At 39.1% G+C, this 26,241-nt stretch overlaps 1 non-coding gene across 1 annotated transcript; it reads right to left on the bottom strand.

The window, feature by feature from the left end:
* Positions 1 to 3,649: 3,649 nt before the first annotated feature.
* Positions 3,650 to 3,757, bottom strand: LOC131238226 (small nucleolar RNA R71). Its single transcript, XR_009167634.1, has one exon. It is a non-coding gene; the product is annotated as a small nucleolar RNA R71 (small nucleolar RNA).
* Between the last annotated feature and the right edge of the window lie 22,484 nt (positions 3,758 to 26,241).

The raw sequence follows: 26,241 nt of genomic DNA, 5'->3' as shown, positions 1-26,241 counted from the left end.
ATTGGATTCTTTATCTTGATGGCCGCATGAGGATAGACATTCGTAACAGTGAAATGGTTGGTCCAACGAGAGTAAAGTTTACCCGAAAAAAGATGTAACCGAGAATTGTATAGGACTTTTTGACCGGTTATGAAAGATTTTCGAAGGATATTCCGATCGTGGAACAACTTCATCCTATCCTTGTAAATTCTCGAGTTCTCGTATACATTGTTCCAGATTTTCTCAAGTTCATTCAATTGAAGCTTGTGTAGCAAGCTAACATTGTCTGAGTTAAAGTTCAAATTTTTTATAGCCCTGTAGGCTCTATGTTCTAACTCCAAAGGCAAGTGAGAAGCCTTCCCATAGACGAGTCTAAAGGGAGACATTCCAATGGGGTCCTTAAAAGCTATACGGTAAGCTCATAAAGCATCGGTAAAGCGTATTGACTAATCCTTATGGTGAGGGTTAACCATTTTTTCAGAATTTGTTTAATTCTATGTTGGAAATCTCCACTTGCCTGCATGTCTGCGGGTGGTATGGAGTGCTCACTTTAGGATAGATATTATATTTCTTCATTAAGTTCTCAAATGGCCTATTAAAAAAGTGTAAACTTCTATCACTAATGATGGCTCGAGGCATTCCGAACCGAGAAATGATATTTTCTTTTAAGAATCTAATGACCGTTTGATGATTATTATTCCAGCACGGGATTGCTTCGACCCACTTAGTGACACAGTCTACTGTTAATAAAATGTAAATATAAAATGTAAATATTTCCAAAGGATTGGGGGAATGGCCCCATGAAATATGCCCCAATAATTAAATGCTTCAATGATAAGAATTGTGTGTATCGCATCATATTTCGATGGGACAATACTCCCAATTTCTATTAACGCTCACAAGTTTTACAAAACTCATGAGTATCTCTGAACATATTAGGCGAGTAAAAGCTGCACTGTAAAATTTTGGTCGTGGTCTTTTTAGCAGAAAAGTGACCACCACAGGCTTGAACAAAAGAAGATAATGTTTTTATGTTCATTGTTTGGCACACATCTCCTTAGAAATTGATCTAGGCAATATTTAAACAGATAAGGTCAAGTATGATGAAAAGATTGGAAAAGAATGAAAAGACTGAAATGAATGAATAAATAAAAGGGACCATCGATATAAAATTAAAAACTGGAAAAAGAAGAAAAATGGGATAAGCTTGGAATCAACACTTAACTATTCAATTAATCATGAGTGATGATCATGACTAATATTTTGAAATGATAGTATTTTTATGGAAAGTAAGTTGAAATTCACTGAGCACATTGAAAAACTTGATATATGAACGTATGCTTCTAAGTGATTGATATAGAACCTATTTGATTGATTTCTTATGTGATTCGACTCTAGGTTTTCAAAGTTTCACTTTCTCTTCTTGATTCTACTCATTCATACTTGATTACACAAAAGATTATTTTTTGAAAGAGGTTTACACACTGAGAATTGAGGATATCTTCATGCATGTTTTGCTCGGGACTAGCAAAATGCTGGTTGGGGGGTATGTTGACTGTGAAATATTGCATATTTTTCCTTATGTATACCTTGTTTTATAAATATGATAGTGCTTAATCGATTTATTATGCATGCTTTCATGTGTGAGATGATTTCGAGAGCTTAAGGTGAAATTGATGTTAAAAGGAAGATTTATGCTTAAAAGATTACTAAATGAAGATTTACATATTTAAAAGTCATTAATGAAGAATTCACATGCCAAAGATCCAAGAAAACTAAGTGAGGAATGAAAAGAATCAAAGATTTGAAGTAAAGAAAAGGAATCCTAAAATTATCCTGAAATCAAACATATTCCTGAAATTATCCTGAAAAATCATATTCTGAAACTCTGAGTTTATTTTGGAAAACTACGCAGAGTGCATAAATTTAAGGCGGTTTAAACTCTGAGTCTATTTTGAAAAACTGCACAGAGTGCGTAAATTTGAGGCGGTTTCTAGATTTTTTCAACTCAGTGTGAAAGTTGGAGTTCCACAACTATAAATAGGACTTCCTAGGATGCTCTAAGGCATCTTATAGGGTTTGGAAAGGTGTCAAGGGCATACACAAGGGTGGAGCAGCTACTAATGAGGTTTTCTTCTTCCCTAGTTTATTTTTTATGTTTTGTTTAAAAGATTTGATTTCAATCATGTTTATGGTTGGCTAAACCTCTTATTTGGGGCTAAGAGGTGAAGCTTGTAGCGTGTTTGGATGTTTATTTTGCTTTGATTCTAGTTCTTATTGAACTTCATTGATTTCTAATTTAATATTAAAGGAATATTTTCAGTTTTCTATGATTTATTAGACTCTAATTACAATAGATGTTGTGATAGCTTTGGATATCTTCTTTTCCTGTTTTGAGATTGTGAGATTCGTAAATCTTGTTGTTCACCATCGTCTCCTGGGCATAGTAGGGTAATGGAATCCCTTTCAATCATCACAATTATCTTCCTTTGAGAATTAGGTCAATGAAAGTTCAGATTTGATTTAGTTGTTTTATCTTCCAATTGGATAGGATAGGACTTAAATTCCAATTGTGTTCTTTGAATTAAGCAAGGTAGCATCTTAATAACTACAAGTGGATCCTTGGTACCCTAGTTCCCACTTTTAAATTCACAAGTTTTAATCAACTTTATTCACAATTACTCTCATTTATTCCAGATTTCATATTTAGATCTTCTTCTAGTTCTAGTTATTTCAAAATACGTACAAGTTTAGTCCCTGTGGATTTGACCTCGGTCTTACCAAGTTATTACTACATTGTGACCCTACACTTGGGGTTGTGAATAAGTTTTTTGGTGCCGTTGCCGGGGGTTATGGCTGCGTTTTTCTGAGATTAATTCGTATTAGAATTACGTTAAGATTAGGGTTTATTTTTCTGCTACGTTTTTAGGTTATGATTTTTTCTGAAATTGCTTTTAGAAACTAACATTGTTTTCTGTTTTGTAGGTTCCTAACATAGTAACCCTAATCGGGTAACTTCTTTCTATTCTCTCTTATCTTTTCTAGATCTCTTATTTGTTTTATTTTATTGAGTTTTCTTTTTTAGGTTAGTTGTTTAATTACTTGGGGGTTGAAAGTGTTTCATGCCTAAGTGGGTTCGTGACAACACCCACCGTCTCTTGAATGAAGGAGGATTAGTCGAAGAGTTGCTTATCCATCATCGGATTAGATACCACTTGAGATCCTCTAAATTAATTGAAGTTATAGCTACAAATCAACCTCAACCTCCAGTTGAAGAAGTTCAGGATGAGAATGAGGTGATTAATGCACCCCCGCCTCGTACTCTACGAGATTATTTAGAACTGGCGGGGGTGAGTACACCTTCCTGCATAATATTCCCATTGAATGCAGGAACTATGGATGTTAAACAATGGGTAATTCAACTCCTCCATAAGTTTCATGGACTAGAATTTGAAAGTCCATACTTGTATATGAAAGAGTTTGATGAGATTATATCTACATTGCACTTCCCAAAAGTGTCTGAGGACACAGTAAGACTGAAATTGTTTCCTTTCTCTTTGAAAGAAAAGGCTAAGTCGTGGTTACATTCCTTAAGACCACGGTTTATTAGTACATGGGCTGAGATGATAAGGGAGTTCCTTAAAAAGTTCTTCCCATATCATAAAACGAATACCTTAAAGAAAACAATTATGAATTTAGCGCAAAAAGAGGATGAGACCTTCTTTCAATGTTAAGAGCGATTTAAGGATCTCATAAATTCATGTCCACAACATGGCTATGAAACATGAATGATAACAAGCTTTTTCTATATAGGATTGACCTCATCCATGCGCCAATTTGTGGAGATGATATGTAATGGGGAATTTATGAACAAGGAAGTTGATGATGCGTAGGATTATTTTGATTAACTTGCTGAAAACGTGCAATCATGGGATACCTCCAAAAAGAACCACTACTTCTAATCCCACTCAATCAAAGGAAAGGGGAGGAATCTATGTCTTTTAGGTTGTACGGACCATTCGCACGTCGGAGGATGATCCGTAGAATGTATGGAAATTCTTCTCTCTGAGCATTATTATTGAGCGATCGGTTAATGTTAATCACATCGCTCAATATGGTTTCATTGAACTCCTCTCCAAGGTAAGATGAGAGAAAATTTTGAAATGGGGCGAGACGACTTACTGGTCCATTACACAAGGGATCTACGCATCCATTAATGAAGTTTTTTTTAAATAACTTAAACTTTTAATATTTAATTTATGGAAGAACATCCGTTATGAATATTGAGATGGCGGATGATGGGATACCAATTCCTACTCTTTCTAAAGATATTAATAATTCAGAAAGAAATTCTCTTACCCAGGTGTTATGTAGTTTGAACACCGAATGGCGGTCCAGTAACTCACTCCCCACTTATAATTTACTTTCAAAATATCGCGTTCTTCATCGCATCTTTACATCGAATGCCTATCCTAGGGCAAGGAATATAACCAATCTTACTCCCTTCATGATGCTTGTTATTCATGTTGTCACTACCAAAAAAATGACCAACGCCGACGGCCGTGTAGTGGTTTCCCCAACGGCTTTTAGCCGTCGGCGAATCACAAAAATCCGTCAGCAAAAACAAGGTGATTTTTAATGGCGAACATTCGGTCACTATTATTTTCCTTTGATGTGCTCCACCTAAGATTTAGATCTTGCTCATTTTTAAATCAAGCCCTAAAAGGATCTTGATAAATTAATAGATGGCAAGGATGAAGCACATACATCATAGTAGGGTCCACATAACACTTGCCACTACCCACCTAACTGGTGGCAGCGTCATGAGCCAAACCATGTATAGAAGTGGATTGCGTCCTACCCCGCCCAAATGATGATTCGTCCGGGTAGGGCTCTGTGGGGCTCACCTTGATGTAAGAGTTTTTTCAGATGTACCCCTAAGCTGCAACAACGTTCTTGCACCCTAACATCATTTGCACCCTAACAAATATTATTAAGTTTTAGACATCGGAGTTCATAAAGAATATGCGTTGTAGAAATTCTGGAGGTGTTTGTTTTAAACAAGTAGAACAGTCAATTTATTAAATATCTTCTAATATTATTTTAAGTGATTGGGTATTTGAGAAATCAATAGTCTACTACGAATAGATAGGTGATGCCTGTAAAATGGAGAAAGACACTTTGGTATTCTCATGCTAAAATGTATTTTCCTTGTAACACCTCCATCTTTATCTTGAAACTAATGGTGTTTTATGGAAATACAAATTTTATATGTTTGGAATTTGAATGATATATTCGATTTTGATTTCTTCTTATTCTTGTGTAGACTTACCTTTTCAAATAGGTTTGTTGGTTTAGGGCTTTGGAGAAATGGGTATTTCTAGTTTTGGATGTGGGTTGATTTTGCAATTAATTTTCATTATTTATTTTTAAAATTAATGATAAACACCGACGGCTAAAACCGTTGGCGAATGGCCGTCGGACTTGACCGTTGGAAACGCCGACGGCTAAAATCGTCGCAAACGCCGACGGTTTTGGCAATCACCCTCAGTCGGCGAAAACACCGACAGTTTTAGCCATCGAAGACGCCGATGGTTTAAATTTGTCAGTGAGCAACGCCAACACCCCCTTTACCGACGGACCGTTCAATGGCTTTTAGCCGTCGGGGAAGGTCATTGCCGACGATTTTTAGCCGTCGGTGTTGCCTTATTGTTTAATAGTGTGTTGCATCTGGTATTCGTATTTATCTTCTATCTTTAATCTCCTTCCTAATTATTCAATATTGCCTCTATCCACGTCATGGCTCTATTCCTTTTACATTCCTCATGACTTCCCTTTGCGCTTTAATGTTTGAATTTCTACGATCAAAGCACCGAAATTCGAACTCCATTCGGTAATGCAAACCTGAATATGATCCAGTTAAACCTGTGTCCTCAACAGTTAGGCGATCAGGAAGAAGCTCGTGAGGACGACATCATCATGGACGACATTTTAGCTAATTTGGATGAGTCAGGAGACAAATGATTCAGATTTCCAAGCTTCTCAATTTGGTAATAGGTTGGAGAGTTTAAAGAAGAAGGTGGACGCTTTACAAATATCTCAGGACTTGCTCCATCAAACTCAAAAACAACACATGAAGTACATCAAAAAGTACTTTCATCGCTTCAATAAGAGTTTGATTATTACTGATCCTGAGATGCATGCATTGTCCTCCTCTGAATTAGAATGATTAAACATTTATGGTCTGTAATAACTCTTTACTACTCTTTAGATTTGCTACACTCGTACTTGGATTTCTCTCTAGATTACTTGGATAATTATCTTATACATTTGGATGATCTTATTGTATGACATTATCTTTGATATTTATGCCTTCTATTATGCATCTTTTGATTTCTTTCTTTCTTTGTCAACTTTTGACAAAAGCGGGAGAGATATAATATCTAGGGTTATTATTCTTTGACGCATGAATGATATATATGGAGATGAATTTTTTTTCTCTAATACATGGTATGAGATATGGAAATGATTTTTTTCCTCTAACATGATATGGGATTATACTTGTCTACATTGGATTGCATATGGTGAAAATTTGAATATATATATATATATATATATATATATATATATATATATATATATATATATATATATATATATATATATATTTATTTATTTATTTCTCCTTCATCAAGTACTCAGGGAGAGCTACTAATGCATATTCTAAGGAGGAGCATCAAGTAAGAACTTCAAGATATGATACTACAGGTGGTGTATAGATAATCTTTTGAACCAGAGTATATTTTAGTATGATGAGCGTAACATCCTGAATTTTTGCTATTTTGGATTTTCAAAAATCCTTTAAAAAAATTTATATAACTAGCCCACGTCATCACTTACTGACCCTTGATGCTCGAGGTGAGCCTATACGTATGTGATACCAGTAAAAAATCGTACAAATTTGATTAACCAGCCATATGAAGCCAACGAATCCACCTGATCACTTAAACCTCAAGTCTAACCTCATGAATTGTTCATCTAGGTCCCATATCTAACCGACCTATCACTGACTAATCAAGACAACCGTAACTAAATTAAATATCTACCCAAAGCCAAGCCATCTATAGCCCGGGTCTTAACTAACGGACCAAGTCAACCTATTTACTCATTTAGCCTAAGAACCAACGGTTTAGAGTGATCATGACTGAATCACTATTTTTGCTAATTTTGAATAGGCCATACTGTGAACTTAGTTAATCCAGACCCTGACAACTGTGCCTAAGAAATCTCCTTACCAAATTCATTCAAAAAATGCCCCGATTATCCGAAAAAGCTCCAGACAGCTCATTAATGGCTCACTAGTTCTGAAATTATAGAATAATGTTCATCTCACTGGACTTGATGTCCATCGCGGGTGGTGAACCAAGAAAGTGCCTAGAACTGCTCAACTTGGGCCAAAAGTCAAGTGCTTGAAATGCGCAAATCCCCTAGGATGAAATCTGAAAACTTAAGTGAAATAAACCTTCCGCTCTTTTGCAAAGTTGTGGCTTTCCGACCATTAGATCGCAATCAAACTTGAGGCATCAGTTAAGAATATTTCTCTGCTCATATCCGTATAATTGTATGCCCAATCGATCATCAGTGACCGTTGATCGTAAATTAAGCCCCCACAGCCAATCGGGTCATCCGTTTGCGGTCAAATTTGAACCAACCACTCGTCCGACAATGGAGCACTTGTCCCATGACACAGATGGGTCAGGGGGCCACTAGAATGGCCCTATGGGCAAAGATCGAACCCACTAGGGGCATGCATGTTAGAAAAAGAACTCATAGGGCCATAAAACATAAATTCCAAACTATAAAGCTTAAAAATCACACTCCCTCACTCCCATATGAATTTTTTTGTTGTAAGGGAGAGAGGGAGTGGAGAGAGTAGAGGAAGGGATCCCCCAAGGAGCTAGATTTGGGAAAATTTTCCCTCCTACCACAACCCGTATCGGAGCCCACGACTCCGCTGCCATAAAAGTGACCTGCCGACAATAAAGAGGTAATCAATCTAGCCCCTTTCTAGATTTTGACATTTTAGGCCCCTTGCATGTACTCTAACATGCAAATTCTATCAGTGTAGGGCTCCGATACGCCAACTCACATAACCAAAACCTTAGGAGCGGCTCCACGAACCGTCGGATTATTCCTGGGTGCGGACCATTACCTCTAGGATGCCAATTATCGAACCTATGTCACAAATAATGATTATGTAGTGAAAATTATGAATTGCATGCTAACTAGTGACTAATCCTTAGGCCTATTATTCTCCATGAAGTGAAATTTTCGTTTATGGTTGTCGATTATTGATTGCATGCTAGAATAGACCAGATACACTGAAATTTCATGCCCACATGTTCTATATTTTTCCCTGATACATGCGCGTAATTAGCTGATTGTGATAAATTGTGTGATGATTGAATAATGCACTTGCATGCTAATTTGTTTGCCCATATTAGCTAAAATATCCTGAAATACTGTTTAGTTGGTTGCTTATTCCTGAATAGAATATATTGTGGTATGCTGTAAAATATTAGTCTATTGGTAATTTGGTTAGCCAACAAACCAAAAAAATTCACAAGAGCAGCCCTACTGGATCGGCTGCCCTGGGACAATCTGACCAATTCAGGCAAAAGACGAATAACCGATAGTAGTTGGACTATATGGGATGCTTGCACCCAGTGTTGGTTGCATCGTAGTTCGCTTAAGTCAGCCGAATTAGTCCACTAGTTGGCCGACTGTGTATGTTCACCATGTATGGTCACGCCGCCTGAATCTTAATCACCACATACCTTTGAGAGGCCTACTGATAATCGTTAGTAATATGATCCCACTAAGACTCATGAGCCGGGTATGGTGGAATGGGACACCGTGTCTGAGCTGCCGGCCTATGCTGGGGTGACGAGCCTCCCCGTAGTGACCAGTGAGCAACCAAGTCTCGGGAGTTGGCCATGGTGGAATGGGATACTGTGTCTGTGCTGTCGACCTACGCTGGGGTGACAAGCCTCCCTGTAGTAACCAGCGAGCACAGGAGGTGAGAGATCCTTGTTTGAACAGCCCCTGTCAAATTACTTGGCCCATGGTTTCATGACAAAGTACCATTCGAACGACCCAAGCATGAATAGAATTGGGTGACAAGCACTTTCTTATGGTGATATGGTTATGTGACAAGCCCACACCTCAGAACTAAGTGATCATACTCAGTATTTGGGTGACGACCCATACCGAGTTGATCTTCATACCTTTGGGTATCATGCCTTAATTTTGGAATTATTAATTTGTGACACAGATAAATGATACCTAAATTTGCATCATGGATCACAGGCTCAGAGCCGCTACGGCCGCCTTGGGCCAAGCGATCTGGATAAGGTCATTGATTAAATAGAGGTGTTTCAGCTTCCCCAATCTTGTTGGATGAACGAACTTAATTAAATACTCGACTAACATGAATATTCATGGCATTGCATTAGCATAGGTTAGAGACTCGGCCGTCGAGGTCTCATTGAGGGAGTGTTGGTCATATATGAATGTATAGATGGTGTCGCTTGAGGGAGTATTAGATGATGAGGGCATGCATCATATCATAATTCCATGCATATGCATTAACAAGAGTGTCTAGGAACTGTATGCTTACATTTTTTCATTAATTATGCATATGGATTTGATAGCTTGTGTAACTTAATGTTAATGGAACCACTGAGTTGATCACTCACTCCCACTCTGGGACGGTGTTTTAAAACACCAACCAGGCCCTATCTTAGATGCAGGTACCACAGAGCCTGACGCGCTGGATGAGGCGACCATTGCATAATATGTTTTAATTCCAAAAATTGCTCAATTTCAAGTAAAATGAACTATAAAATCTCACTTCCACAAAGTATAAGTGGCACCCATGATATCGAGAGTCGAGTATCTACTGGACCCATGAAATCCAGGGCATTACAATGAGTTTAGGAGATGATTGTAATGTTGTATGTTGAGTCGTGTATGATTGTGTTTTGTCACGAAATTGACAAACAAGGAGATTATAAGTGCTTATACTTAAAGCACAGTTAGGATTGTCAAATTTTGTAGTCCCGAATGGATCACAAGCACTAATGAAGATGTTCTTCGACGAATCATGAAGACTACGTAAAGAGTGGATTAACATTTCATGGAAGACTCATCATCGCAAGCTCTAAATTGTATTGGTATGAAGTTTGAAGCATCTGTATGTGTCAAGCATCAGGTGGTATAACCTTAGAATGACCCTAGGTTAGGTGTATTTCACATGGTATCATAATAAATATAATTCTAAGTAAAATACATTGAAGTTAGGCTAGCCTGACTTCTAATTTAGCTAGCCTAACTACCTTGGGCTAACCCAACATATTTTAAGCAAGTCTACAACAAGATAAGGATTTTTTGCGTCAAGTATGGCTAGCCCGACCTTAGGTTTGGCCAGCCGAACCTGTCAGTTCGGCCAGCCCGAAGTGTTTGGTTAAGTTTCAGCAACCTTAAAAATTTAGGTCTTAGGGAGATTTGGCCAGCCAAATTTTGGCTTGGGCTATAAATAGAGGCCTTCTCTCATTCATTTCTATAAAGAAAAATTGTGAGCAATATACTCAAGCGATGAGAGAAAGTCAGAGCCTTTTTAAGCTATTTTTATAGTAAATCTTATTTTAATTTAGCTTATTTTATTCTCGTTTTTCAAGTTAGTTTTAATCATTTTTAATAGAATAGTCCATACTTTACTTGAGGATCAGATAATTGAATTTGCAGCATTAGGGTTTTTGTTTATTGAAAATACATTAGATCCCTATACTCTTTTGGGTTGAACACATATACATCTTCATCAACATCCCAAGAAAGAAGATCACTGCAATCAAGATACAGTTACGTCTTCGACTCGACATCAGAAGATAAGTACTGTGTTTTATTTTATTATCTTTTGAGTTTTTACTGAGATAGCCCGAAAATCTCAACGGGTTGTTTTGTGGTGATCCCGTGAAAATCACAAAGTAGATTTTGTTATGATAGCCCATGAAAATCACAAAAACAGTATTAAGTTGTTAAGGTGAACCTGTGAAAACCTTGAAATAGTGAAAGCCAAAATTACAAAGGTAATAATTTTGGGAGTGGAGTAGGTGTGGGGTTAAGCACTAAACCACTATAACTCCATGAGCAGTGGTGGTAAATGTTTATTTATTTATTGCTTTTCTTGTGATTGATTGTCTCTTGCTAAGTTTGGTCTTTTAATCTCAAAGACATCGTGAAATAAGGTTGTCCCACCTAAATCTTTTATGTGAAGGTTGTCCTATGAACTATTTAAAACCAAAATTTCAATACTTTAAGCAATTAAGAATATTTATTTTATTATTCCACATTATAGTGAATTATTTTGTATAGTCCTATTCACCCCCCTCTAGGACATCTATAGCTCATCCTTTCACCTCTGAAGAGGAAAATTGTCTTTAGGGAATGCCCTATTTAAGGCTGTGTAGTTGACACATTCTCACCATTTTCCATTGGATTTCTTCACTAGCACGACATTTATTATCCAGTCAGGGTAGTAGATTTCCTCAATGAATCTAGCCTCGAGGAGCTTAGCGACCTCTTCTCCAATGATGGAGTACTGTTCTGGTTCGAATGCTTGTCGTTTCTGCATTACTGGTCAGTGGTCGAGATCAATGTTCAATCTATGAACCATTACCTCTGGTTTGATACCTAGTATGTCCTAGTGAGACCATGCGAAGACGTTGGCATGTCGCTTTAGGAGGCTGATGATCTCTTCTTGCTATTCTAGGGCCAGCAATGAGCCGACCTAGATTATACGGGTCTGGTCAGTCTCGCAGAGTGGGACGGAGACCAGGTCTTCCACTGGGGATCCTCTTTTGGCTGATTCTTCCCAAGGATCCAGGGAAGTGATGGTCATCATTTGTTGTTGCACTTTTGCCCTAAGTGACATTGAGTTGCACTGTCGAGCCTTGTGCTGGTCACCTTTAACTTAACCTACCCCATGCTCCGTCGAAAATTTCATCATGAGCTAATAGGTTGATACTGCTGCTCGCATGACATTGAGGGATAGCCGCCCCAAGATGACATTGTAGATAGAGGGATAGTCGATTGCGAGGAAGTAATCACTACGATGGTCTGGTTGTGACCCTCTCCTGCAATCATGGGCAGAAGTATACTTCCTTCGAAGGTGACCTTCTCTCTTGCAAACCTAAGCAAGGGAGTTCGAACGAGACCTAGTCGGGATCTCCCAATCCCCATCTTATCAAAGGCGGCAGCGAAGAGGATGTCGTCCGAGCTGTCAGTATCCACCAATATATAGTGCACCTTGTGGTAGCCATTGTCATGGTCACCACCAAGGCATCGTCGTGTGGGTGGTGAATCCCTTGGGCATCCTCCTTGGTAAAGGTCAAGTTATAAAGAATCGATTTATGCTCCTTTGTAGTTTTACTTGTGAGATGAATGTGATGCCCTATACCACTATTGTTGATGCTCCGAGCATGAGCCTAGCGAGCTCTATTCGAGTCCCCACCTCATGTGGGTCCTCCGAATATTATGCGGATTTTACTTGTCGTTTTTGTTGCCTTATTACTCATCCCTCTTGTCTGGTCACTCATCCCTTCTCCTGTGGATGTATTCTTGCAGATGTCTAGCTTGGATGAGGGATTCAATCTCTTCCATGAGATCTAAGCAGTCGACAATGGTGTGGATCGGGTGGATGATAATTTTGACGGTAAGTTAAACATACTCATAGGTAACGAACAAGATGGATGGATCAAAATCTTAACTCGATATGCATACGAGCGAATATGTAAATCAAGCAGTTAGTTTACTATGATCGGGTGGTTCAAATTCAAAGTGGACGGTCAGATATCTACATTTAATGGTGAATGGTTAATTTAACAATTGTTTTAATGAACAGGTATGAATGCTAAGGTATTTAATGGTTCGTCCTATTAATTAATGGTCGACTGACTTAATTTATGGATGAAAAGTTCTCCCTATGGTTTAGATTCATGCTAAACTACACATAGACGGTTAAAATGAATGGATCTACAAGTGTACAATTGAACAAGTGTAATCATACCTTCTTATGTATGGATAATGTGAGGCTCGTATCTTAGCCCGTACTATTCCATAAGCTTCCGTGGTCCCCTCGGTCGAATTTCGGCAACCCACAATCTGTTATCGGCATTTGCGCGCGATCCTGAGTCGTGTCCCGTATATCAAAGTCGGCTCGACTTGAAACTTGTACCCTTGCGACTGCACCGTCACCACGGTTTCTACGCCACGTCTCGCGTGCTAAGGCGATACTCGGGCCAAGAGATGTGGGCCCGCGTTCAGTTCGAAGAAAACATCATGCATTTGCTAAACCCAAGAGAACATGTCAAATCAATCCCATCAATCACATCACATCACATCAAATGTCAAGTACCACATTCCATCCTCAAGTACAAGCAACCCATCCCTCTCTCTTACACAAGTACCCTAAAGTCAACTCTCCCCATCACCCATCACTCACTCACCCATCCCTCTCTCTCTCTCTTACATCCCATCCTCTCTCTCTCTCTCTCATTTCAAAACTCATTCTCCCAAGCAACCATGGGAGGTGGATGTCCAAGCTCTCCATGAGAAAGAGGTAGGTGTGGCCCACCTTCCTACCATCCAATCCCACCCTCCATGATCGATCTCAACCGTTGAAGTCCATCCATTGGAGCTCCAGCATGCATTGGCGGAAGAAGGAAGAGGAGATCTAACGATGGGTGTTTTCTAGGATTAGAATTGTATTTTTGCTTGGATTTGATGATTTGAGGGCCTACTTGTGGTGGGACCCATCTTGATGTATGCTTTGTATCATGCAAGAGAGGGCTCATAGTGGCGGAGCCCCTCCCGTCCACTCGTCTCTCTCTCTCTATCTCTCTCTCTCTCTCACTCATATTTCGTGGCCCACTCGATGATGTGTGAGAGAGATCCGGACCATCCAGCAGCAAGGACGCCCTTGTTGTCCATGTTGTTGGACGTCCGGTGATCATAGAATTGATGAAGGGAAAAACCTAAACATCAGTTAGATCCCAAATTTGTAGCTATCGACGTGGACCCCACTGTAAGGTGTACATAATCCTCATTGTCCATCCGGTGACCCGCACACTATCTAGCAGTGGGACGCCCACTGATCAATAGCAGCGGCCCACCTTACTACTAGCTATCTGGACGAAAGCAAAACACAAATATCTACTTGATATAAAACTGTGGTGGGCCACCACGAGGACCCACCTCTGATGTATGTATCCATGCCGTCAGTGCTATGCACGTGAGGCCCACCATTGATGACAAGTGTGGCCCACACCCACGTGGGACCACAGTGGTGCATGCGATTCATCCACACCATCCACTAGATTGGGACATGGGATGCTAGCCATGATGTATGTATTTTAAACATACCATCCATCCATTCTTTTAGCAGCGTGTGGGGCCCACCCCACACGTGTTGCACGTGCAGGATGGGACCCACCTAGACGTATTTCATATCCACACCGTCCAGTTCTGGATGTACAGAGAGGAGTCGACTTTAATGCATGTGATTTATGCAATCCGTCCATCTGTCTTGGACATGGGATGTGTGGGACCCACTTGGATGGTTTGCATCCACACCGTCCGTCCATATGGTCCCACCTTGATGATGTGTTGATCCACCTCCAGCCCTTGGACGGTGGGTCCCAACCTTGATGTATGTATTATATTCTCACTGTTTATCTGGACTGGACAGTGATATGCAGGGCTCACCGTGATGAATTCGTTTCAGACATGCCGCCCATCCATCTAGTGGGACCCACCTCTGCTGTCCAGACCGTCCATTTGGACGGTGGGCCTTGCCACCTCACCAGCTACATAGCTGTGTTTTGACGTCAGTAGGTCTGTGGGACCCCTAACCATGATATATGTGTTTTATATACGCCGACCATCTGTTTTTGTTAAGTCATGAGCTGCCCCATTATGCCCATGTAATGTATTTATGACCTTTGAATCAAGCCCATTATGATGTATATTTAAGGCCCATATGATGGGGCCCATGAAAAGGCCTAATTATATGTCCTAGAGGGGGGAATAGGACTATGCCAAATTAAAACTTTAACAGTGGAATTTAAATAAATAAAGTAAAGATAACACTATAAACCAATCATTATATGAAAATGTAAAGCAACCTCAAATAGAGAGATTGATACCATTGTTATTCTAAGGACAACCTTGCACCATAAAAATCAAGAGTTTATGGTAGGACAACCTTACTAAAACAATTTGAATATCAAAAACTCAAACTGATAGAATAAAGGAAATAGCAAGAAATAAATTCTAAACTATTACAACATTCCCCACAATGCTTGAAATGTAAATATTACAACATTCACATCCACACATACATCCCACAAATTTGAATGATAAAAGATATAGAAATTAAACATACATTCAACTCACAAGACACAGAATTATAATGGTTCGCCTGTGTGTTCACCAACTATTAAACAATAGCCACACAGCTTGCTACTCCACTCCTAATATCCTCACACAGGGAATATTAGCATTCACTATGAAAATAGGTTTCTCAGGTTCACCCAAAACCTTCACAATTGTGTCTTTCAAATGGGCTTACATAATCCAAAAACCCCACTTCTGAGTTTTCTGGCTTTCCTCAATAACCAACAAATTGAGATTTTTCTGACTTAATCTCAAATAAAACCAAAAGAAGGAAATTTACAATAATGTAAAATACCTTAATTTCTCCTTTTGTAACAGCCCAGAAGAACCAATAGGAGTAGAAGTTCGAATATAGAAGTTTAATTGTCCAATACTCACTTTGAAATGGTTCTAAGTTCTAATTAATTTTAAATTAAATCAAGTTGGGCTAGTTCTATTTGATTTTAATTCCAAGAAGTGGAATATCCCAATTCCTCTTTCAAATTAGATTGAAATGCATAAATAAAATTAAATAAGAAAAGCTAACAAAAGAGAATTTTAAATATGCACAATGTAGCTTAAAGAAGAACGCAAACTTATCTCTCAAAGTGATGCCTTGATTTTACTTGAATTGAATTATCAAACTTTAAAATTCGTGTTCTATTTATAGTTGCAGAAATCACATCTACCACTGGTCCTGTGGACACTACGACTGGTCGTAGGACGAACTGCATTTTGAAATTTTGAACGTGATCAGATAAAACCGTTCAACGACTGGTCGTAGTCTACTCACGACCGGTCGTTACACCTTCACGACTGGTTGTGACCATCCTACGATTGGTCGTGAGGCACTAGGTTTGTTCATTATAGTTTGAGTCGTAAATCCTGGACTGGTCGTAGGACGAGTTGTGCACTGTTCACACGACCGGTCGAACAAAGTCCAGGACTAGTCGTAGCTTAACCAAAAAATTCTAAAAATTTACAACAAACTTAGGACTGGTCTTGAAATTTCTTAGATTGGTTGAGGCAGCTCTAGGACTAGTCGAACAAGGTTCAGGACTAGTCTTAGAACAGACCAAACATCTATAAAATGATTCAATTTGAATTATGTATACAAAATGAGCTACCCTAAGGTCAATCTAAGGTCATTCATATCTTAAATGTGAAGTATGGACATTGAGTCTTCATTTCTTCAGATGATGGTTGACCTTTAAAGATTATGAAGCTTTGAGATCTCTACATGATGTAGCTTGAACTTGAGATCTTCTAAAGCTTAGATTTGTCGTTCTTAAGTTATACTTGATCTTGAGTTGAACATTATCTTGAGTCTTAAACAAGCACTCGTCTTTTCGATGTAGCTTTAAAAACTCTGAACATTGAAGCTTACAAAAGTGGACAAAGTACTTGACCTAACATTTCTTGAAGTAGATCACCATTCCTAACTTGAAGCATTGTGATGCAGTGTCTTGAACATATAAATCAACATGCTACACATGACACAGATTGTGTATATGGCCCATGTTTGAGGCCCAATATGATGTATACCCGGCCCAGGTGTTGGGGGCGATTGTGATGTATTCACGGCCTATGGGCAAGGCCCATAGTGATGTATTTGTGGCCTATGGGCAAGGCCCATTGAGATATGTATTAGGCCCATGAAGCGCGGCCCATTGTGATGTATTCGAGGCCCAAATACATGGCCCATTTGATGCATATGAGACCCATGTGTAGGGCCCACATGTTATGTATTTGAGGCCCATGTGCAGGGCCCTCCTATTGTGTATATGAGGACCATTGGTGTGGCCCATGCAATGCTGTCCACCAGTGAGGCCCGATGTGATGTAATTATGACCCATATGCCAAAGCCTATTGTGATGTATATGCGGCTCATGAGTGAGGCCCATAGTGATGCATATTAGCTCCTTATGTGAGGCCATGGGCCGATGATACTTTGGCTCTATGTGGGCCACTCCTTGGGAGCAATGATGATTAAATGTCCACATTGATGGGCGATGATGGTTAAATGTGCACATTATGACCTTCCCTTAGGCCCTTTGCTAGGCCGATTACCGATTTTATTTATCGAGGCCGATTCTGATTGTCGAGGCTGATTCCGATTGACGAGACCAATTCCGATTGTCAAGGCCGATTCCGATTGACGAGGCCGATTCTGATTATAAAGGCCGATTGTTGAGGTCGATTCTGATTGTCGAGGCCGATTCTGATTGACGAGACCGATTTCAATTGTCAAGGCCGATTCCGATTGTCAAGGCCGATTGTCGAGACCGATTCTGATTACCAAGGTCGATTGTCGAGGCCGATTCCGATTGTCGAGGCTGATTCCGATTGTCGAGGCTAATTATCGAAGCTGAGGCCGATTCCAATTGTTGAGGCTGATTTTAATTATCGAGGTCAATTCCGACTAACGAGACTAATTCTGATTGTCAAGGTCGGTTGTCGAGGCCGATTCTGATTGACGAGGCCGATTCCGATTATCGAGGTCAATTATGAGTATGTGACAGCATATCATCATAATACATGCCCATACGCATCATCTCCATGTTTATTATGAGATGTTGTTGACCACTACATATGTCATTGGGCATGTTGTTATGAGACTCCCTGATATGCAGAGATTGTCTCACATGAGCGCACGGTATGCGAAAGATTAATGTATGACTAGATTGTATGACTCATGCATCTTACATTGTGTGTTGTGATTATTGTACACCTTAGCGACATCAGGGCCCTAGCCTCCACATGCATGTCGTGGATGGCCAGATGGGACACCAAAAATCTGTTACTAGCATCGGGCCGCCATAGATGGCCCTGGGTGAAAATCCCTAAACCCTCTTAGTATTAAAGGATGCCCCAACGTCGAGACCAAGTAGATACATGAGCACCCGAGTGTCGATACCAGGAGGCCGCGTCTCCCACTATGTCGTGATCGGTTGGGAGGGCGTGTGACCTTACCGTCCTGAGTGAGGGGAAAATATCTAGGTTGAGTTTGATCGGCTTGAGAAATGGGTCCACTATCGACGAACCGGGCCTGATATTAGAAGGTGGATAGTGAGGTCTCTTCCACTTACCCAATTGTGCACTCAGATAGGGCCGGCAAGCTGGCGTAGAGTGTAATAGACCCCAGCGATAATCCCAGAGATGTACAGTACTGATTTTTGGAGCAGAAGTTACATACTCAGCATTATATTCATTCACTCATCTATTCACTATCATCCCGACTTCACACTGTAGCTTGGTCATTTCATTCAACCGTATATTGCATTACATCCGCGACATATGGTATATTGGCTTGCTATGTCTTTTCATCGCATATCCTAGATGAGGTTCAGTATATGATATTTGGCTCATTATGATTTGCATTGCGTACTCTGATATTGTACGACCCGTGGACTTACCAGTATGTTTCCTCTTACTCTGATATCGTATGATTCAAGATCTTGATAATGTTTCCGACGTTGTATAATTATGGTATTGTATTGAATACTTGACACTTATCTTGTACATACACTTTAACCACCCTCTAAGCTTTCTATAAGCTTATGCATGATAGATGGGTGCAGGTGGCATTAGGTTGCAGCAGTATGGAGCTTGGAGAATCTAGCTGACTTCTGGGGCTTTGATTTCAATATATATATTTTCCTTTCAGTATTGTATTCAAATGTTTATATTAGTGGATATGTGATAATGATGTTGCCTTTATGATTTGGGTATACTTGTGGTTATGCTTCTTACGAGACAATTCATATTGAAAATCCTCCTTGTAGGATCCCAGGATCGGAAACTAGAATATAGTCACTAGGAGCCGAGAATGGGGTGCTACAGAGGCTATCGGCACCAGATTCGGTGATCAAAAATTTTGTGAGCCCGATTTTCGAGTTTTGGGGTGTGACAGGTAAATTCACACCTAAAATTCTAGGTTGTTACAACAACGGCCTGGCTTCAAGCAATCGAGCAGGCACGATCATGTATATAGACTTACATGGGCGGTATATGGGCTTCATCAAGCACCATAGACCTGGTTCAATTGTTGTAACATATTCCTTTTGTCTATAAGGTTCTTTTGTAGCACCGCCAATCAATTTCTTTTTATGTGACATTGCTCATATGGTATGCTACTGATGACATCATCCTTATAGGAAAAAATTTGCATTCTTAAACTAGTTTATAGAAAGTTTCATCCTGAAGCTTGCAATGAAAGACTTGTGTTACCTTTATTACCTTCTTAGAGTTGAGGTGAAGTTATTTTCTAGTGGTTTGTTTCTTAATTAGGCCAAGTATGTCGTTGGTCTTTTGGACCGAGCTCAGATACAAGATCATAAGCCTATTTCGACTCTCATGGTCACCAAGCTACAAGCCCTACTTAATGATGATCCATTTTGTGATCTTGAATTTTAAAGGAGCATTGTTGGGGTTCTACAATACTTTAGGTTTTACCATACTAGATATATCATTTCGTGTCAACTACGTGTGTCAACACGTGTAAAGCTTGACTAACTTCCAATTTTAGTTTTTTTGTTTTAGACACACACACACACTCACTCACGCACTCACACCATAGTGGGATTTCACCACAATGGGTACTTGAACCCATGACCTCATGTTGAAATTCTAATAAGTCTACCACCGAGGCATGATTAAGGACCCAACTTTCATTTTTAGTTACTCAAATGCATACTACGGTATTTGCAAGGGATGATCAAGCATGGCATTTTTCTCTTATCCGACAGGCCACTTCTCTTTTATAGATTTAGCATTGTAGACCAGGTTGGATGTCCCATCATATGACAATCTACAATTGGATTTTCTATGCATATTGGTGTTAATTGCATTTCTTGAAGTGCCAAGAAATAACCAATGGTATCCCGCTCTAATAACCGAAGCGCATAACTGAACTCTTGCATTGATGGTAGTTGAGATCACATGCATCTCCTACATCTTACAAGATATTGACCTTTATCTCTCTCAACCACCAAATTTATTTCGTGAGCCATGATTTAGCCTTCTCCTTAAGAGAAAGGGGAACAATTTTAATATAATAATATCTTAGTTGATGTTGTTGAACTGCAAGGTTACGACAATCTCGTCAGACTTCTTCATATGTAGATATGGACTCTCTAGATCAAGTCCATAAATTTTAGGTAGCAATTGAATAACTCCCATTTTAAAATCAATGTTTCCTGCAATGGCTTGGAAAATCATCAGGAAGGCATGCTTAATCTCTCAGTCTTGTCAGTTGTAAATAATCGCGCAAAGTTTTGATTGGTAGAACTTGGTGTACCTCATTCTCATCATGCATGTCCTAACATGCACCGTATTACCGACAACATTCTCATCAAATTTTGGTTTAGTTTCAGCTGTGTTTCCATATGGTGTTTCAGGAGCACTTAGATGTTTTCTCACACGATGATGGATGCACAATCCCTCAACCAATCCTCATTTGCTTAGAAGTCTTAATGTGTGATCCTTTACCCACTTGGGCATGAACGACACAAAACCCTAATTTAAAAAACTAACCCTAAAATAAAATTTTATAGAAAATTTAAATCCTACAACAATATGCAAAGAAATTAAGAAGAGAGGGGAACAGTGTTACCGAAAGAGACGAACTAGAAAGTTCCTACAAAACATAAACAAAAAATGTTAGTGATGTTAGAAAATTTGAAGCAAACCCTAGAAATGAATTCTGAATTGAGAACCTTAAAAAAAATGAAACCCTAGGTTAGAAAATTTGAAAAAAAAAACACAAAACCCTAAACTACAGCGAAAATTAAAACTTTAAAAAAAAAAAAACTATTATGTTCAACACCACTCCTTGGCAATGACGCTAAAAACTTGATCAAACTCAAGGGTTGACAACCCAAATGCAGGGCTGCAATGGAGTAATAATTCGGTGAGACAGAGGTCGATTCACAAGGAATATGAGAACACAACTAAAGCTAATCTAAGAATTAAAACTTTAGCAGATTGAGGTAGGTTAAAATAACAATTAAAAAACACTAGGAATCCAGGGATCCACCTCTGGAAATCACAATATATAGTTCATCGATTCATCTTCTACAACTCAACTAGAACTGAATTTCAATTCATTCTAATTAGAAAATCAAGTAGTTAAATTAATCACAAACATTTAACAAGGTATGATTTCAATTGAAGATTCTCTCATAAAGCACTCGGACATCAATCATTGGGAATTCAAAGCATCTATTGCGCCTGGAGTCTACAATAAATCAAGAAATTTTATAGATTGATTACTTCTCTGAACAAGCTAAGAATTGCTCTTCAAATCATCTGATGTACCTAGAGTTTACAACAAATCTAGAAATAAATAAATTCAAATCTTTAAAAAGTAAAATCCAAACTTTATTTAATTAATATATCATCATTCAAATGCAATGTATGAATCAAATAAATTAAAACATTGCAATTAAACTAGAAAATTGACCCCATAGCCTTAGTTAACAGATTAGCTCAATATAGCTAACTCTAAAATAAAAGAAAAATAGAAACTATTAGAACCCTGAAGGAAATCGAAGTGAAAGGGCATTTTCGGTGCTCTACCCAAGCCTTCTCTCTCTCTTCAAACCCTAGAAAATACCTAAGAATGTCTAAAACAATTACTTATATAAATAATATGCTTCAAATTTTGTACCAACTTGGAAATTTTGTAAAACTTACGCAGTCACCGCCTTCTTCGATATGTACTTTGATAGAATTGACACCTATCGAATGTATTGTCAATGGCATCAAAGCTCTTTTAAAAACTATCGAGCAACGAACTTTTAAATTCCCTGATTTTCTTGAGGATTAAAGGAACAATCCAGCAACCAATCTGGAATTTCTCAATATGGGGCTCGATGGCATCGAACTCCTATCGATGGACTGTTGATGGGATCAACACTCTTATCGACAAGTGCTTACTTTTTTCACTCTTCAATATACTTTAAATCTTCCTTTTGTACTTAATTTGCTTGGTCCTTTAGCACTTCAAATATTTCTTTTCATGATCTATTCCTCCAATTCTTCAGTTTATACCATTCATGGGCTTTAATTCCTCTTTTTAAGCACAAATTCAGCTTTAGATCCAAAATCACCTTGCATGTAGAAAACATATCTAATTAGATTGATTATATACACTTAAATGCATGGAAAACTATTACTTATAAAAGGATAACTATGCGATACTATCAACTAAGTCAAAAGGTCACCACAGACCCTTGACCGAGCGACTATGGGACAACTGCCCATGCGATAATGCCCGGAGATGACTAACGAATGCAAAATGTTCAGCAGTCGATCTGAGCCAGTGATCATTCACAAAAACACACCATGGAAGAACTGGAACTAGGTTATTAAGAACAATGATCCTAAGATTCATAATTATCCACAAGATGCACCCCAAGGCGAATTGAGATGTAAGAAGAGCATGCCCTACCGGCCAGACCCATGATGGTCCGGCCAACTGAGGCATTTACCAACTGATGGACCATTGTCATCCATCAAAGTTTCTTCAGATTTTCTAGGGCCTAACCCATACTCAAAGGCGTCGATTATAGTGATGAAGAGCAGCAACTACAACTTTTACCAGCTTTGCTCGAATGAAACATAAAAATCCGTGGCCAGTTAAAGAAAGGCTTGGGCCACGACTCATTCGAACTAGTTCTCCCAGGGACACTCCTATGGAGAATGACTCGACAGACTGTTGCACTAATACTAAGGAACCTATAATGATCGTGCAGTCATTCTAAGGGTCTCCAAGCCCAGAAGATTTCATACAAGAAGTCGATCGAGAGGTTACAGCAGTCCTAAGGGAAAGGGGGCTCAAAACAACAATGGCGTTCAGGACCATGCCACTTATCACCTTTAACTGCAACACAATGTTTATCATCCCAATGAAGCTCTAGGCACAAGTGGCCTAGGCAAATCAATAGATGAAGGCATTGAAAAAGCAAGGGAAGCTTTAGCAATATTTGGTGTCAAAGCCTACGTGATTGCCCTGATCGAGAGTGTAAGGACCCAATTCCTATTAAGGAAGAAGGGGGACATGACGAATCTAATACAAACTCAACTAGATTTGATGTTTCAATGATTGTTCAAGGACACATGGCCAGGGGGTCCGTCTACATTAACGACACTAGAGGTAGTCAAAGAGTGATATTCACAAAACCCCCAAAAGTATTAGTTAAACACCTGAAACCCCTTTATGTGTCCACGCACATGGATGGGTATCCCTTGTCCAGCATCATGGACGACAATGGAGTTGCAGTCAATATCATGTCAATGGCAATGGTCAAAAAGATTAAGAAGTCAATCAATGACCTGCTACCTACTGAAGTTATAGTGTCAGGATTTGCAGGAGCCATCACCAATATAAAAGAACTACTTAATGTTGAACTACAAGTCGAGGGCAGCAACGTCATGGCAGCATTCTTCATCATCGAGCTAACCATTAACTACAACAACGCACTCCCTGGGAGATATTGGATCCACTTGAAATGGTGCATCCCTTCATCGTTGCACCAATTTCTGATATTGTGACATGGATCCAAAGCAGAGATTGTATGGGCCGACAAACAACCATTTAAGGTAGATTTAAATGTAACCGAGACAAATTTCTATAGAGGAAAGTTTGATACATTGCACCTGATCAATTGAGATAAGAGCGGTCGACCAGCTAGAGTTATAGCCACAATTAATCATTCACATGACCTTAATGCACTTATTGCAACTAGCTCGGCATGAGAGTGGGATTTCCTAGTCACAAGTGCTAATTTGGACACAAAAAAGGCCATATTAAATGCCTATGTCAGCACATGACCACAATACTAGAGAATTTTCCACTCGGATTGATTCTTATGGCAATTCAAAATTAGCCCCGCCCACAAGTCATAATAATATTAGAGGGTTAGTCTACTGAACCAACTATTATTAGGTTTGAGGAATCCCCAGAGTCCTTTGAGGAGTTGAATGCAATTACTCCATATTGGTGATAACCTCAATACTTTGTCAAGGAAGTTCCCTGATGGATCTTAATAGCGAGAAAGGTAAAAGGCCAAAACCATGGCCATAGTCAACAGGCTCGTTGAGTACCAACAATCAGGACGACTGTTATGTCCACATTGTGGAGTGTCTGACAAAGGAAGACACCATGGCAGATGATGGAATAGCTTTCCATGAAGTAAAGCTAGTAATGGTTAAGATAAATGATGTCAAAGTCGATGTCCAACATACTTTGATTGCGTTAAATTTTGGCACAAAGGAAGATCTGTAGCCCACATTCATCAGTGTTAAGCTCAATCCATAAAAAAAGATGGAGATGATCTATCTCCTCCAAGATTATGCAGATTATTTTTCCTGAGATTATCATGAGATGCCAAGGTTAGATCGAGATCTGGTCGAGCATCACCTTCCGATCAAGGAGGGTTTCAAGTCCCTTAAGCAACCCTCAAGAAGGATGCTCCTGAAGTCACCCTTAGAATCAAAGAAGACACTGAGAGACTACTTAAGGTTGGATTCATCAAGTCGATCAAGTACGCTGATTGGATTTTGAATATAGTCGCGGTGATCAAGAAGAACAGGAAGTTGAGAGTCTGCATCGATTTCAGAAATATGAATCTCACAATCTCAAAAGATGAATACTCGATGTTAATGGAAAACTAGTTGATCGATAGGGCCACAGGATACAAAATAATATCCTTCATGGATGAGCATTCTAGTTATAATCAGATATTCATCGCAGAAGAGGATGTCTCAAAGATAGTGTTTTGATGTCCAGGGGCGATTGGAACCTACTATTGGGTCGTGATGCCTTTTGAGCTAAAAAACACACGTGCATCTGATCAAAGGGCGGTGAATGTCATCTTTTGTATCATGATCAGTAAGTTTATAAAAATATACATCGATAATATCATGGTGAAAATAGTCAATTTAGGAGATCGCTTTGCCAATCTAAGAAGATCTTTTGAGTGGATGAGGAAACAACAATTGAAGATGAATCCTCTAAAGTACACATTTGGGGTTTCTAGCTAAAATTTCCTAGGTTTCTCATACATCAAAGAGGTATCGAAGTCGACCAAAATAAAGTATGAGCAATCGTAGAAGTATCACCTCCTATAAATAAGAAGGAATTACGAAAGTTCATCGACTAGGAAAATTTGTTGCATCAATTCATCTTGAACTCTATAGGGAAGATTAGCCCCCTTCTCACTGTTAATCAAGCTAAAGGCTGGCCAAGAATTTAACTGGAAACCAGGGCATTAGCTTGCCTTCGACTAGTTGAAGGAATATCTTACGAAACTCCTTATGTTAATCCCTCCAAGGAAAGATAGACCATTCTATCTATATGTCTTGGCCACAGATGAGTTAGTCAGAGCATTTCTTGCATAGGAAAATGACAACAAAAAGGATCATGTCATTTACTACTTGTCCAAGACATTGCACGATGTCTAACGGAGGTATTTGGAAATTAAAAAGCTCCATCATTATTTGATGACGGGAATAGTTCATGTAATTTCATCGGCTGATCTTATTAAGTACATGCTTACATGACCAATCTTGCAAGGAAGAATTAAGAAATGGACTATGGCCTTGTCAGAGTTCTCCTTTATTTATGTTTCCTAGAAGACGGTAAAAGGGCAAGCATTAGCAGACTTCTTGAATGATAACCCTATGCGTGTGGACGATAAGATCACAATAGAGGAAGTGGCGATCCACGCTATACTTCTGGTTCCATGGCGGCTTACATTTGATGGA

This window comes from Magnolia sinica, chromosome 2, assembly GCF_029962835.1.
Source record: "Magnolia sinica isolate HGM2019 chromosome 2, MsV1, whole genome shotgun sequence".
Classification (NCBI taxonomy): Eukaryota; Viridiplantae; Streptophyta; class Magnoliopsida; order Magnoliales; family Magnoliaceae; genus Magnolia; species Magnolia sinica.
This window is presented reverse-complemented; position numbering and strand designations above follow the sequence as displayed.